This window comes from Podarcis bocagei (genome assembly GCF_964188305.1).
Source record: "Podarcis bocagei genome assembly, chromosome: 9".
In the NCBI taxonomy this organism is placed as follows: domain Eukaryota; kingdom Metazoa; phylum Chordata; class Lepidosauria; order Squamata; family Lacertidae; genus Podarcis; species Podarcis bocagei.
In genome coordinates this window covers 42277474-42290682 of record NC_138134.1, presented here as the reverse complement: position 1 = coordinate 42290682, position 13209 = coordinate 42277474, and the positions used below count along the sequence as shown (strand labels likewise).

At 40.4% G+C, this 13209-nt stretch overlaps 1 protein-coding gene across 10 annotated transcripts in view; it reads right to left on the bottom strand.

Annotated features, from left to right (window-relative positions):
- The window catches only part of SLC10A7 (solute carrier family 10 member 7), a 130174-nt gene that overhangs the window by 96947 nt on the left and 20018 nt on the right, over window positions 1–13209 (bottom strand). The window lies entirely within an intron of this gene.

Here is a 13209-nt window from a genome sequence, read left to right as displayed (position 1 = left end):
CAATCACAGGTAGAGAACAGGAACACGTATTCTCTGAAAAGGAGGAATTTAACTAATAGTCTACCAAGCTATAGTTTCAAACCTTGAGACAGGTGCGCCCTGTAAGCATATCCAATATTCACCCACAAAGCTGTAAAAGCACTTCAGACAAGAACTGCCCTCTCTAGTATGAACTTATCTCCCTTGCAATCATCTTCTAAGGCTGTCTTCTAGGTGGCCTTGCCTTTACAGGTTTGCTGAGTAGTACCTGGACATAAGTCATATTTCACCCGCTTTGCACAAATGATACCCACTGAGCAGAATGGCCCTAGAATGAAGCAATCTGCTTTAGGTGTTTCTGTATGGTAGATCTGGTGCATTAAAAATGGAACAAAGCTTTTCACGGTGCTGACCCTAATTGGGGGGTGGCAGCATTTGACCTTTGGGTAGCAAAATGTCTTGGGCTTGCACTGCCCCAAAGACATTCACGTGGCATGAGCAATATTATATTTTAGGGTACTCAGTGAAAGCAGCTTTATTCTCTTGAGCATTTAATGGAATGCTTCTCTGCTGTACTTTGTCTGCTTTAGTGTAAATATCTTCGCAGAAGCTTACGAAAAGCTTGGCCTATTGTTCAACATCCCAAAAACCAAAATGCTGCACCAATAAGCACAAAACTACCCCTCTGCAGTTCCACAAATCCAGCTCAGTGATGTAACATTGGAAAGTGTTGATCACTTCTCCTACCTGGGCAGTTAAAATTGATGCCAAAATCCAGCATCGCCTGAGCTCTGCGAGTGCAGCTTTCTCCCAACTGAAGTGCGGAGTGTTTGAGGACTGGGACATTTGCAAGGAAACCAAAATGTTTGTTTAAAAAGCCATTGTACTACCAACCTTACTGTATGCTTGTGAAACACAGACCACTTATAAACGCCATTTCCAACTCCTTGAAACATTCCATCAACGGTGTCTCCAAAAAATTTTACACATCACTTGGGAAGACAGGCAAACTAATGCCAGAGTACTAGAAGAAGCAAAGGTCACCAGTGTCGAAGCAATGATTCTTCAACATCAACTTTTTTGGACTGGTCATGTTGTTTGGATGTCTGATTATCATCTTCCAAAGCAACTACTTTATACTGAACTTAAAAATGGAAAGCATAATGCTGGTGGTCAGCAAAAGAGGTTTAAAGGCAAATCTTAAAAAATGTAGTATAAACACAGACAACTCAGAAACACTGGCCTGCAAATGTTCCAATTGGAGAACAGCCTTCACCAAAGGTTTTGTGGACTTTGAAGATGCCCAAACTCAGGACAAAAGAGAGAAACGTGTTAAGAGGAAGGCATGTTTGGCAAACCCTCCCAGGTCCTATGTCCCCACTGTGGAAGGATGTGTGGATCCAGAATTGGCCTCCAGAGTCACTTACGGACTCACTGGTAAGACCGTGTTCATGGAAGACAATCTTATTCGGCTACAAATGATTGCCAAAGAAGGAGAAGGAGAGTATTGAGATTTTGAAACTAAGATTTTAAGTAGATTTTTAAAAAGTTAGACTGTTTTAATGTTTGTACATCTGGGTAAGGTAGGGCATAACTATTAAAGCAGTGGATTATGTGGAATCACAGATGGATACTCACCATTTCTGGCTCTGTATGGGCTAGAGACATACATGGCACCCAACATGCACAGCGCACCATTTCAGAATCTACTTAGCACAGGGAGGCCTAACAGTATATTTCCAGAATAGCTTTAGCAGCAAGGGTGGGAAACCTGCAGCCCTCCAGATATTCCTAGACTACAACTCCCATGTTTCCTGACCTTTAGGTGGAGCTGATGGAAGCTAGACTCTAACACCACCTGGAGGGCAACAGGTTCCCCATCCTTGCTGTATAGTGGTTTTTAGGTGGGTGGGTGTGGGACAGAGAGAGAGTATCATCATGCAGCCCCACTGGAAGATCTGTAGAGCCTCATCACAATCCTGGATTTGCATGAAGGCAGGGCAGGGGAGCAAAAGTGAAGGCATGTTGCACAATAGCAGTTGCCTTGGCATGGGAACAAGAAGAGAAGGAGACAGAGGGGGAAAGTGGTGGCTTAAAACAGCTGCAAAAGTTTGAATGGCAGTAACTGAAAGGGAAATAAATATGTGTTTTACTCTATTAGCTTATTGCTTCATTATTATTTGAATATTTTAAATAGTTGTTTTCAACCGCTTTTACTGATAATTATGAGGTTTTATTTTTTGTAAACTGCTCTGACTGTTTTTTTTACAATCAAGCAGAATATAAATTTCAAACTGGGTTGTTTTAAAAGAAACTCCTCTTCAGTATTTCTCCATCCATGCTTTACTCAAAGTTCTGCTGTTGTTTAAAACTGCCATTTCCCCCCAGTGAAATTTAGATTCAAATGGAGAGAGGATAGAAACCTAAAACTTGTAAACACGGGACAGAAGGAATAGCAATCATATGTCCTTTGTCATAACCTAGAAACCTAGCCCATAGGACAGGAGTAAGGGGAGCTGTGGCCTTTCAGATGTTGCTGCACTATAACTCCCAACAACCGTGATCATTCACTATATTGAATATAAGAAGAGTCTGTTGGATCATAAATTTGTCCTCTGGCATCCTCTTGGACCTGCAGTATACACTCCAACTAAGTTCCTAATACAGTGGTACCTTGGGTTCAGGTTACAGACGCTTCAGGTTACAGACTCCGCTAGCCCAGAAATAGTACCTCAGGTTAAGAACTTTGCTTCAGGATGAGAACAGAAATCGTGTGGCCGCGGCGGCAGCAGGAGGAGGCCCCATTAGCTAAAGTGGTACCTCAGGTTAAGAACAGTTTCAGGTTAAGAACGGACCTCCAGAACCCGAGGTACCACTGTATTGCATTTTTTTTAACAACTCCAGAACATTTTGGAGTGATTTGACCCTCTTGACTTTGCCTTTCAACTTCCTTTTAACCAATTTCCTCATTTGGGGCAAGCTTGCTTATTTGAAATCAAATGTGACCATGTTGGACTTTCTTGGCAATTAACCATTTACATATACAGTAGTACCTCAGGTTACAAACTTAATTTGTTCCGGAGGTCGGTTCTTAACCCAAAACTGTTCTTAACCTGAGGCGTGCTTGCGCTAATAGGGCCTCCCACTGCCACCGCCACCGCACAATTTCCATTCTTATCCTGGGGCAAAGTTCACAACCTGAGGTACTACTTCCCGGTTAGTGGAGTTTGTAACCTGAAGTGTTTGTAACCCGAGGTACCACTGTATATTTAATTTAATAGCACTGTGGTCACTGCTCCAAACTGACTTAACAACACAACTCACACCACATCATGGGTGCCACTCAATATTAAACCCAGTGTCATTGCTCTCCTGGTTGGTTCCATGAGCAACTGTTCTAGGGCACAATCATTTAGTGTATCTAGATTTTTTACTTCTTTGTTGTGTCTGGAATGCATATGCAAACAGTCTACGTAAGGGAAGTTGAAGTCACCCATTAATACATTTCCTCTTTTGGGTGCTTCTTTGATTTCATTCCTCACTGGCTGAGGCTGGTGGGAGTTGGAGTCAAGCCACAGCTTCCACACCCCTGCCACTACATGTCCAATTCCCTGACCCACATTAAGCTTTCCACTTCCTTTTGTAAGTCTCAGAACATATATTCTAATTCCACAACCTGGTGCCCCTCATATGTTTTGAATTACAACTCCCATCAGCCCCAGCCAGGAGCACATAAATACAGGATTCTCCACTGTCAGGCCATGGGTAAGTCTTACAGGGAGCTACAGAGAGCAAGAGGGTGCTAAACCCATGTTTGCTTTTTTTTGCTTCACCTGGGTGTTCAGCATAACATCTAATTTGGCCCTAAATTGCAAACCCATACTAAACTGAATCAGTGAGAAGTTGTGCCTAAAAGAGCCACATCAAGCATCCTTTTTCTTTTGAAGTGCTCCTTTTGGAACCAAAGTTAATATTATCTCAGTTTAAGTCTTAACTGTGATTTCCAAGAATTAGATGCTCTCCTTTTTAGAAGCATGTTCACATACCTCTGAGGCTTAAAAAATAAAAAAATAGGAACGCATTTTATCTCAGCTCCTGCTCATAACTATTCATTTGACATCAGAATGGAAAAGAATATATATTCAAGTTATTGGTTGTTGGTGCTAAATTGAATCAGGTGTCCTTTCCTCTTAAGAAAATTAAGTTGCTTTTGTGCACGAGTGTTTTAATGAGAACAGAGCCTGCCGACATTGATAAATGGGAATGACACCAGAGAGAGCATGTAAGCAGGACAATATGTGCATGTTACAGTCTTACAGCCTATTTTTCACTGACTATCCTGAATGACTTCACCGTTTCTTAAGGGACCTATTAATCTCAAATTTAGTTATTACACAACGTTTATTTGAACATATATTCTGGGGATGATGACAGTTAATAAAGGAAATTTTTTACGAGCAGTATTTTTACATATTGTTCCAGCCACAGCTCCCTTCTCATTCTTCTGTATTGATGGAACACTCTGGTTATGATGCAGCTTTATTTAAGAAGGGGGGGAAGTACATATATTCAGATGCTTTTTTAAGCACACGGGGACTCTTAAATAACTGTTAAAATGCATATAAAAATCCTATTGCAGAACAGCAAAATAAAAGTGTGGCGCTAACTGCTTGACAAAAGACAGGGAATGAATAAAATGGTCCCTTTAAGGCAAACAAAAAACTGCCCATGTTGTGTCTTTTAGTACTTCGCCACCACTTTAACACACAGTGAGATCCAGATTCTGTCTTTTGATAAGCCTTTGTAGTTGAACTAAGTGGAAACTGAATGCATATCTGGAGTTGAATGTGCACTAGCTTACTACTTGTTCTGGAACATGGACCTTCCTGGCAACAAAAACGGGGTTGCATGGCACGCAAGCCCTATCACACATATCTAAAAACACTGAAGGTGAAAAATTAGATCCTCACATCCCTCCTTGTCTCTGTTACATGACCCATGGTAGATGACACGTCCGAAGGAGACAACTAAATGCCTTCATTCATTCATTTAAGTCATAAACTAAAAGCAAAAGTATTACTGATTTAATTGGCAGGAGCAGGATGCACTACACAGAGGGAACACAGATCTCTGGGATTTGCTATTAAATTCATCTTGAAAAACATTATCATGTGGGTAAAGGGGGAGGGGGAGGAAAGAAAGCAACAATACACCCTTGGGAAGTGAAGAAGGAAGATTAGCTCGACAATAGCTATTCCACAAAGGACAGGATCTCTTCCCCAAGTCCCTGGTTAGAAGATTATATAATATACTTCAACTCTGAGCCTTCCACTCAGCTCTCACGTTCTAAAGCTATTTCACCTGTTGTTGGTTTGCTGGTTTGAAGAGGTGGCAGTGCCTGCAATGCCAAACCCCAGCTTGGAGTGGGGTAGAGGAGAAGAATCCACCTGCCTCAGGGTTGTCTCCTTGCATGCAATATTGCACCTGCAAATGTTCCGTGTCTGAGAACTTTACAATTAGCAAGTGTCCTTCAAGAGTCCCAATTGTATTGCAGACTTTGGGAACTCGATCTTCAAGTTCCTGCCTTCTACAAATTCAGAATTTTGTCTCCTACTACATAGATCAGCAATACACATTTGCTTCTTTATTCAAATTTTCAGTTCCAGGATTTGAAACAAGTCAATAGTGAGTAAACCTTTGCTGGAAATGGGTGCAAGGGGAATTTGATCAGAGTGCAATTTGACCATACTGGCAATATTGAAATTATCAAAAAAAATCTGTAAAATCTCTGAAAAGTACAATATTTTGAAATATTTTATTATTAAAGCTACTTTTCATTTACAAGTATTTTTCAGAGAACTCTGCATTTCTTCCTTGACAACATCCCAATGATGCACCCTCCAAGCAGGGCACCTTTGGCTCTTGCTGGGTCTCCCATATAATCCCTACCTGTTCCAGAGTCACTGTGATGCTGGCCAAAGGCTCCCTTGCTTGCAGGGTGCTCCAAATGGGCCTTGCCCAGGACCTGGGATCCTTCGCCTCACCAGCCCACCTCCAAGCAGGTATGGTTGAAACTGAGCAAGTCAAATGCATGTAAGATGCACACAGGATACTGCACAGCCACCACTCTCCACCTAACCTGTCCTTCATCCACCCACCTCTCACCACCGCCAAGAGAAGCAAGCCTGCATTTTAAAATCCATCTCTCTTCATCATTGGTGGGGGGCATGGCAGAAGGGGAGAAGAACTTCCTTCCCTATATTCCAAAGGCTTCCTCCTCCCATCAGAAGTGGCAGTGGCAGTGGTGGGGAAGGGTGAAGGGTGAAAAATACTTTCTCTTCATTTCCCTTTCCCACCAGTGGAAATGGTGGTGTTGATGGAAGGAGCATGGGCCACCTGGCTGCCAGCTTGTTCCTCTGACATGCAAACTTAGTTATTGGAATGACAACAGAAGAGTGCAAATGTATTAGAAAGAGAAATCATAATTTCTCCTCTTTCTAGTATTAAATGTTAACATATAAAGTGAATTAGTACAAGATAAAAAGGCACTGCAGCACCTTCGTTCAGAACCTTAGCAAATAACCATTAGGTATAAGGCTGCAATCCCAAGTTCCACTGAATTCAGGGGGATTTACTGCTAAGTAGACATAGTTAAGATGATATTTCAATTCACCAAACTACTATGCAACCTTCATCTACTTCCAAGGCACTTGCACGGCCTACCACAAAATCCACATTGAAACAAGTGGAAGTTGCAAAGCACATGTAGTTAGTGAACTGAACTTGTAGTTTCTTTTACAGAAATGTGCACGCTTCTCCCCTCTTTTTCTGAAGGGTTTAGGGTTGTTCTAATGTAACCCAATACCTACTTACATGAAGACAAATGAAATAATGGCTTCGTTGCCTTGACATCAAACCAGAATGCAGCTGACTGCATTTGGTCCAAAGAATTTCTACAGTATTCCTTGTCTGAGATGAAGCCCATTGCTGGGCTATTTCCAAAACCTAACTTTATTCATATACGGTTTCAGATAGTGAAAGGTTACTCAATAATGAATAAAAGGCAACCCCAAACCCCCAGCTATGAAACTATCTGAAATTTTAATTTACGACTCAGTTTTGTTCACTACCAACGGCTTATTAGCTTAGTAGGCTAGGCAATAGCTGTCATACCAGGACAAATGGTTTGTCACTTTTATGATTTAATAGAAGAGGCCCCAGAACAGCGATGCCTAAGTAACTGCCAACATGTGACTCTCTTCTAGTCAAGCACTTTATATCTCTAAGTGACTTTTCCTCTCTGTCTTTTAAATTACCTCAGAATGTATTCTCCAATGGATACAGAGCAATAACAGCCTCCCAAACAGAGGTTTCATTTAAAGCTAAAATTTTCCTGAGATCTTAAGCTGTGATGAAAACACTTAAAGGTCTTGTCCCTTGATCCTCCTCAAGACAAATAATCTATAACACGATTAGAGGTCTAGTTAAAACAATGCATCCCCATAACTTCAAAGAATATTACTTTCTAAGTGAACTGAAAGAACAAGGCCACATCTTAAATGGTGCCCTTTTAAGCTTACCTCCAAGGCTATATGAACACAAATATTTTTCTGTGGAGAACCTATACTCTCCAGCTATTTCCTGTGAAACTATCTGTAGAGGCATTAAGATAGGTGAAAAACAGGAGTTACCAATCAGCCACAGTTAATGGAATGGAACAACCATGTTATTCACATGGTTAACTGCAATTATTATATGACAGCCTAGCCAACTGAAGCTTTCATTACATAATTGCTCAATACAAGCTGGTCATTTCATCTGTTAAAAGCAGTAGCAATCAGTGAGGTGGGGGTGGGAAAAGAGCTTCCATGCAATGATATAATCCATTATGTGGTTTACCTGTTAACCAGTTGCCTAAATCTACCCAGTATTATATCCGGAAGGAACAGCTTTCTGATCTGCATGTGTGTTCTCATGTGCAACCACCACCACTTATATTGACTATCAACAGCACTGAGCATAGAAAGTTGTGTGCATATTTTGCTTTCATACTTGATGTATTTGTCATCAAACACATTTATGTTTCCTACAATAAACAATGTGTTGTGCTGCCTGATGTTTTTTATTTTAATAATACTTGTAATACAAGTCTGCATACAAGCTTAAAGTCAGATCACATCACATAAGTTTGGGGGGAAAAATGAAATTAACTCTATCTTGAAAATTTAACATACAGTATGCATGCCTCAATTTCCCATTAATCCCAAACCTTCTCTCCTAATTCAGCATCATCATCATTATTTTAAAAGAAACAGACACCAAATTCTTCAAGTCACACATACAATCCTACTTATTTATGCTAGGGACTTCAAAACAGTATTATCAGTTTCCGCTATAGCTCTGAAGAAGGAAGAACTTCAAGGAATAGAAAACTCCTAGTGTAGGAGCTTAAAATGTGCCACCACAAAAACTCTTCTAGCCTGTCTGGAATAGTATGAAACTGCACCATCAATACATGCTTTCCAAGTGACATGTGTTCCAACTGAAAGTACCAATCATCCACAGCACATTATATGGGGAAGTGTCCCCAAACAATCCTGCAAATTGTATGCTTGTTATCAAAGCCTTCCCAGCCCTACACAAACAGAGGGGTGTGTCACCCTGGCAAGCTCAAGACAAGTCTCTATCAAGGCTTGGTAAAAATACTAGGGGGCAATAAGACCGTCTATATTTTCATTACAATTAGCTATAAATAGCACAAACAGGCTAGCCTTAGGACCTAGAAACTGAGGGTGGAGATCTGTAAGCAACAGCAATAAATGTTGCTCATTTGCTGGTGCCAGAAACAGAGCCTTCCAATATAGCAAATAGTGGGCTAGTTGTTGCCTTAGGTATGCAGATAAAGCCCAGGATACACAGAAGGTGTACTCCATCACTGGGTCCCTTGAATACAGTGTGTGTGTGTGTGTGTGTGTGTGTGTGTGTGTGTGTGTGTGTGTAAATATACACACGGTATATTTAAAGATTTAACATTCAACAAAACAAAATAAAACTGCTATACCCATGGCCATATAATCCATCAAAGATCAAAAAGTGGTTTTTAAAAGACAATGCAGGAACTGTACACCTCCACTGGCAATTACATATTTTTTTTAGAAAATTAGCAATGGGGAATAAACTGGGATCAAAGCCTGAAACAACTAAACTGCTATCGGTTTGCATACTGGTGACCTGTACAATATCATTCGATTTAAAAAACCAAACAGAATTCCTACAACTCCTTCAGAAATATTTACCAGCCTGGCATCCGCTAACATTACAAGTAAAAATGCACGTGGAAATTATTTTTAATGGGTTTTTTAAACAACAGTGCAATTAGCAGCCCTGTATTACTCATTTTCTAATAAATTCTCTATCTATACCTATATGGAAACCCTCCTACTGACTTCCTTTCCTCATTTACATATCTGTGCAGGCCTATTCTTTTTTCTTCGAAGCCCCTTTGCCCTTTCAATCATGAAGCATATTACTCCACTGTCAGTGCAAAGCAGTTCCTAACAACAGGGAACCCAGCTGGGATAGGAAGAGGGCAGCAGGCTCATGCATTAACATAATAATCCAACTGTGTTCCCATAGGCCCTTAGGGCAGACAGCATATTAGGTAGGCCTCCTGTGCAGACCCAAGTGGAAGCTGCCTTATCACCTGCCTATCAACCTGTGGCAGTTACAGCCAACTCAATAGCACCAGCTCCTGCCAAGCTGTGGTGCCCAATTACCTTGCTACAAAGGACAGAAAGCCATTTTTCTGTGTCTGTTTAATGTACCTGACACATTTCCTTATTTATGATTTGAATTTCTGCATAGTTTCCAGAGGGATTGACTTATTGCCTTTTAACTTTTGAAAGTCTAGAGGACATATTGCTCCATCTAGCAGAAATGAGCCCTTCAAATCAAATTTCCACCACAAGCACAGCTTTGCAAAATGCAAAACACATCTTTCAGTTGCTCACTTCTTGATTAATTTGGGAAGAGCAGAAGAATATAAAAAGAGCAAGGTAAAGAATGAATCAAAATATGTGTTACCCTAAGCTTTACAATCCTGTTCCAATAGGGAAAAGGCAATCAGCAGTGTCCCCCAGCCAGCCAGCAAAAACCTTTGACTGCTATCAACTTGATCATGTTTGCAGTCAAATTTCTGATGAAACACAGGAAATCTTGAGTTGACTATGTCGCTTGCTATGCTTCAAAGAGTACAAATAAATACACGTTTAAATAAATAAAGCATACTACAGTTTTAAGTGATATTAAGTTACAACATGAAGACATTGCATTAACCCATTACATTATTTTGGGTTTTCCTTGTTTTAAGATGAGATTTTTTAAAATGAAAAACAGATTTCCATTTTTCTACCATGCTTAAATCAAGCCAATATTGAACTATATTATGCTTTTGTTTGCCTTGGATTTACTTTTAAACATGCTTTACAAGTAACACATAATATATCAAATGTGGTAACAAAAATGGGCTAAAGTGCAAAAAAACAAAGGACAAATTAGGCATAATGTATAAGTATAAGTACATACTAACATAACAAAATGCTAACTTCACAGCACCCTGCCCCCACAACAAGTTCGGGGGGCCTTCTCAGTGGTGGCAGCAGTAGCAACCAGGTTGTGGAATGCTCTCCCAATGAAGTTTCACCTGGTATGTACTTTATCTTTCTGAGACCAGTCAAAGGCTGGTATTCTCCAATGACTTTTACTTAACTATTAAGCCTTGATGGTATCAGTTTTATGCTGCTTTCAATTGCTGCTGATCTCTTTGTACTGATATGTGTAAATATGCATTTGTAAATCTGCCAAGGGGAAGGTTTTTTTTAACGGCAATATAAAAAACCATCACTTTATGTATTAAATTACATTAATATATAAGCTGATGAACTATCAACTGGTGGTGGCCACCAAGTAAATAGATTTTAGGGTTGTAAACAATAATTCAAGAGAATATCAACTTGGTATCCAATGACAATGAAAGATGAAAATTCAGTGTCAGAAGAGGCACTGAGAATGAAAACACCAACAGCATTATCCCAAACGTGTTCAGTCACACTGGGTTTTGTCTAATGAAGTTATCTCATTAGCACAAGGACTTTGCAACAGGACTTCTCCCTCTCTTCTACCTGCACATACCCTAAATGTGTTCTGTGATTCCTCTGATACCCCAAAGCTAATGGGGGAGAGAAAGTCCTGTTGTGCAGGTAGAAGCCTTTGTGCAAATAGGACAACTTCTTTGATACAACCAACTATGTCCAACCTGAAATTATGTATTTTGAGCTCCAGGAAACAAATTTGTGACTGTATTTTGCATCAACTGGTGCTTCTGCACTGTCTCCAAGGGGAGCCCCACAGAGAGACCACACCAGGTTCTTCAGGAAAGACTGCAGATGTGAACCAGATTAAGCCTTTACAAGGCAACTGCCAGCACTTGAGCATCCAAGCAAAGGACCAGGTTAAGGAGTAATCCTAAAATGTACCCTAGCTGCTTCAGGAAAGTAAAAAATGTTGGCTATCCTCAATCAGATTATCAGAACTAATGAATGGTAAAACTCCCACTTTATCTAGAAGAAATTTCAGGAGTTCCCCCCAGCCCCCATTTCATAATACAACATTACAAGGCACTTTTTAAGCAATTTGCATTTTGGTTCAATCCATTCAGGTAAGACATACCATCTGTTTATACTTTTAAAGATGATTACACCAATAATGCCTAATACTACATTGTTTATCCTGTCAAAAACCATGCAAATAACCATACAGGTTTGTTATTTGGCCTTCATTAATAAAATATCTCCAAAAGCCTTCCACACCACCACCACAGAGAATTAAATAGTGCTTTAAGTTTCATCTTCTCAAGAAATGCATAGTCAAAACGTAAATGTTACGTTTGCAGTGAGATTATACTCCAAACTGCGGAGGGGGGCAGAAATACTTAAATCAATTATTCTCAGAACAAAAAGAACAAATTCAGAAACCAGACCCGTGTAGTCACTCCCCCACTTGCAAGAAAAATGGGTGGCAATGGGCATCTGAAGAATCCCTCCAGGCTATACACATGCTCTACAGAGGCCTCTCTATCCACATGGGATCCCTGCACAGCCTTGTTTTAACTCATACAAAATAGGGAGGAAGAACAGCAGCTTTTTGATCTTGTTATAGAGATCAGCAGAAAGGCTAAAACATTTCAATAAAAAGCCTCTACTTGAGTCACTCTCAACTTTCAGTCATCTAAGGGAACTTTCTTCTATTTTTTTGCTTACTGAGAATAACATCCTTCTTGGGTCTCTACAGTCCACAAATAATCAGACGTTACATAATGTTAGGAAATGGGGGCCAAGTCACTAGGAAAAGGCACACTGGATCCCTAAATAAGCTTTTTCAGGACACAAGGAAATTTAGGCTGCAATCCTAAACACACTTACTTGGGGGGGATAAGAAGCCGCTTTTCCGCATGCCTCCAGCCGGCCCCAGGGCTTCAACTCTAGTTGAAGAGAGAGTTGTGTGGAAAGAAGGGGGGGGGGAGCTGGAGAGCAGGGGCGAAACCAGCATTTAGAGGTTTTTTAGAGAGTGCTCCCCACTTGCACCTTTTCCACTTATGCACATGGGGGTCCAGAACATAATCTGCACATAAGTGGGGTGGGTGGGTGCCTGCATTGGAAAGTGTAGTGCAAGAATATGGCATTGGCCAAAGACCACCGCGAACCTCCCTCTGCAGCCACTGTTTTGACCTCATTCATTGCTTTTGTTATTATTAAGCCTGCTGCAAGCAATAATAAAATCTCGCCATTATAAGCACTCTCAATTTACACATGCAGACCTCAGGCATCACCAGTAAGAAAGGAAGTTTAACCTAAGCCACTCTTTCAGTAATGATCAGCTTATTCTGTTTTCCTTTAGTGCTCTTAAGTAAGAGTGAGAGAGCAAGAAAGAAAATGGTGAGGCTGTCAAGTTTGAAACAGATAAATCAATTATGTCCTTTAAATTACTCCAGAGGGCTTTCCTACCAGGGTTTAAAAATGTCTGCTCACTCAAATTTGTCCCTTAAAATTGCTCAACATGCATCACAGGCAATAAATTGCAAATGCAATTTTATCATGAACACAACCACTCTTCCCTCCTCCCCCTCCACACGCTTACATACATATCAGCACATTAACATTACTTTGTATAAAA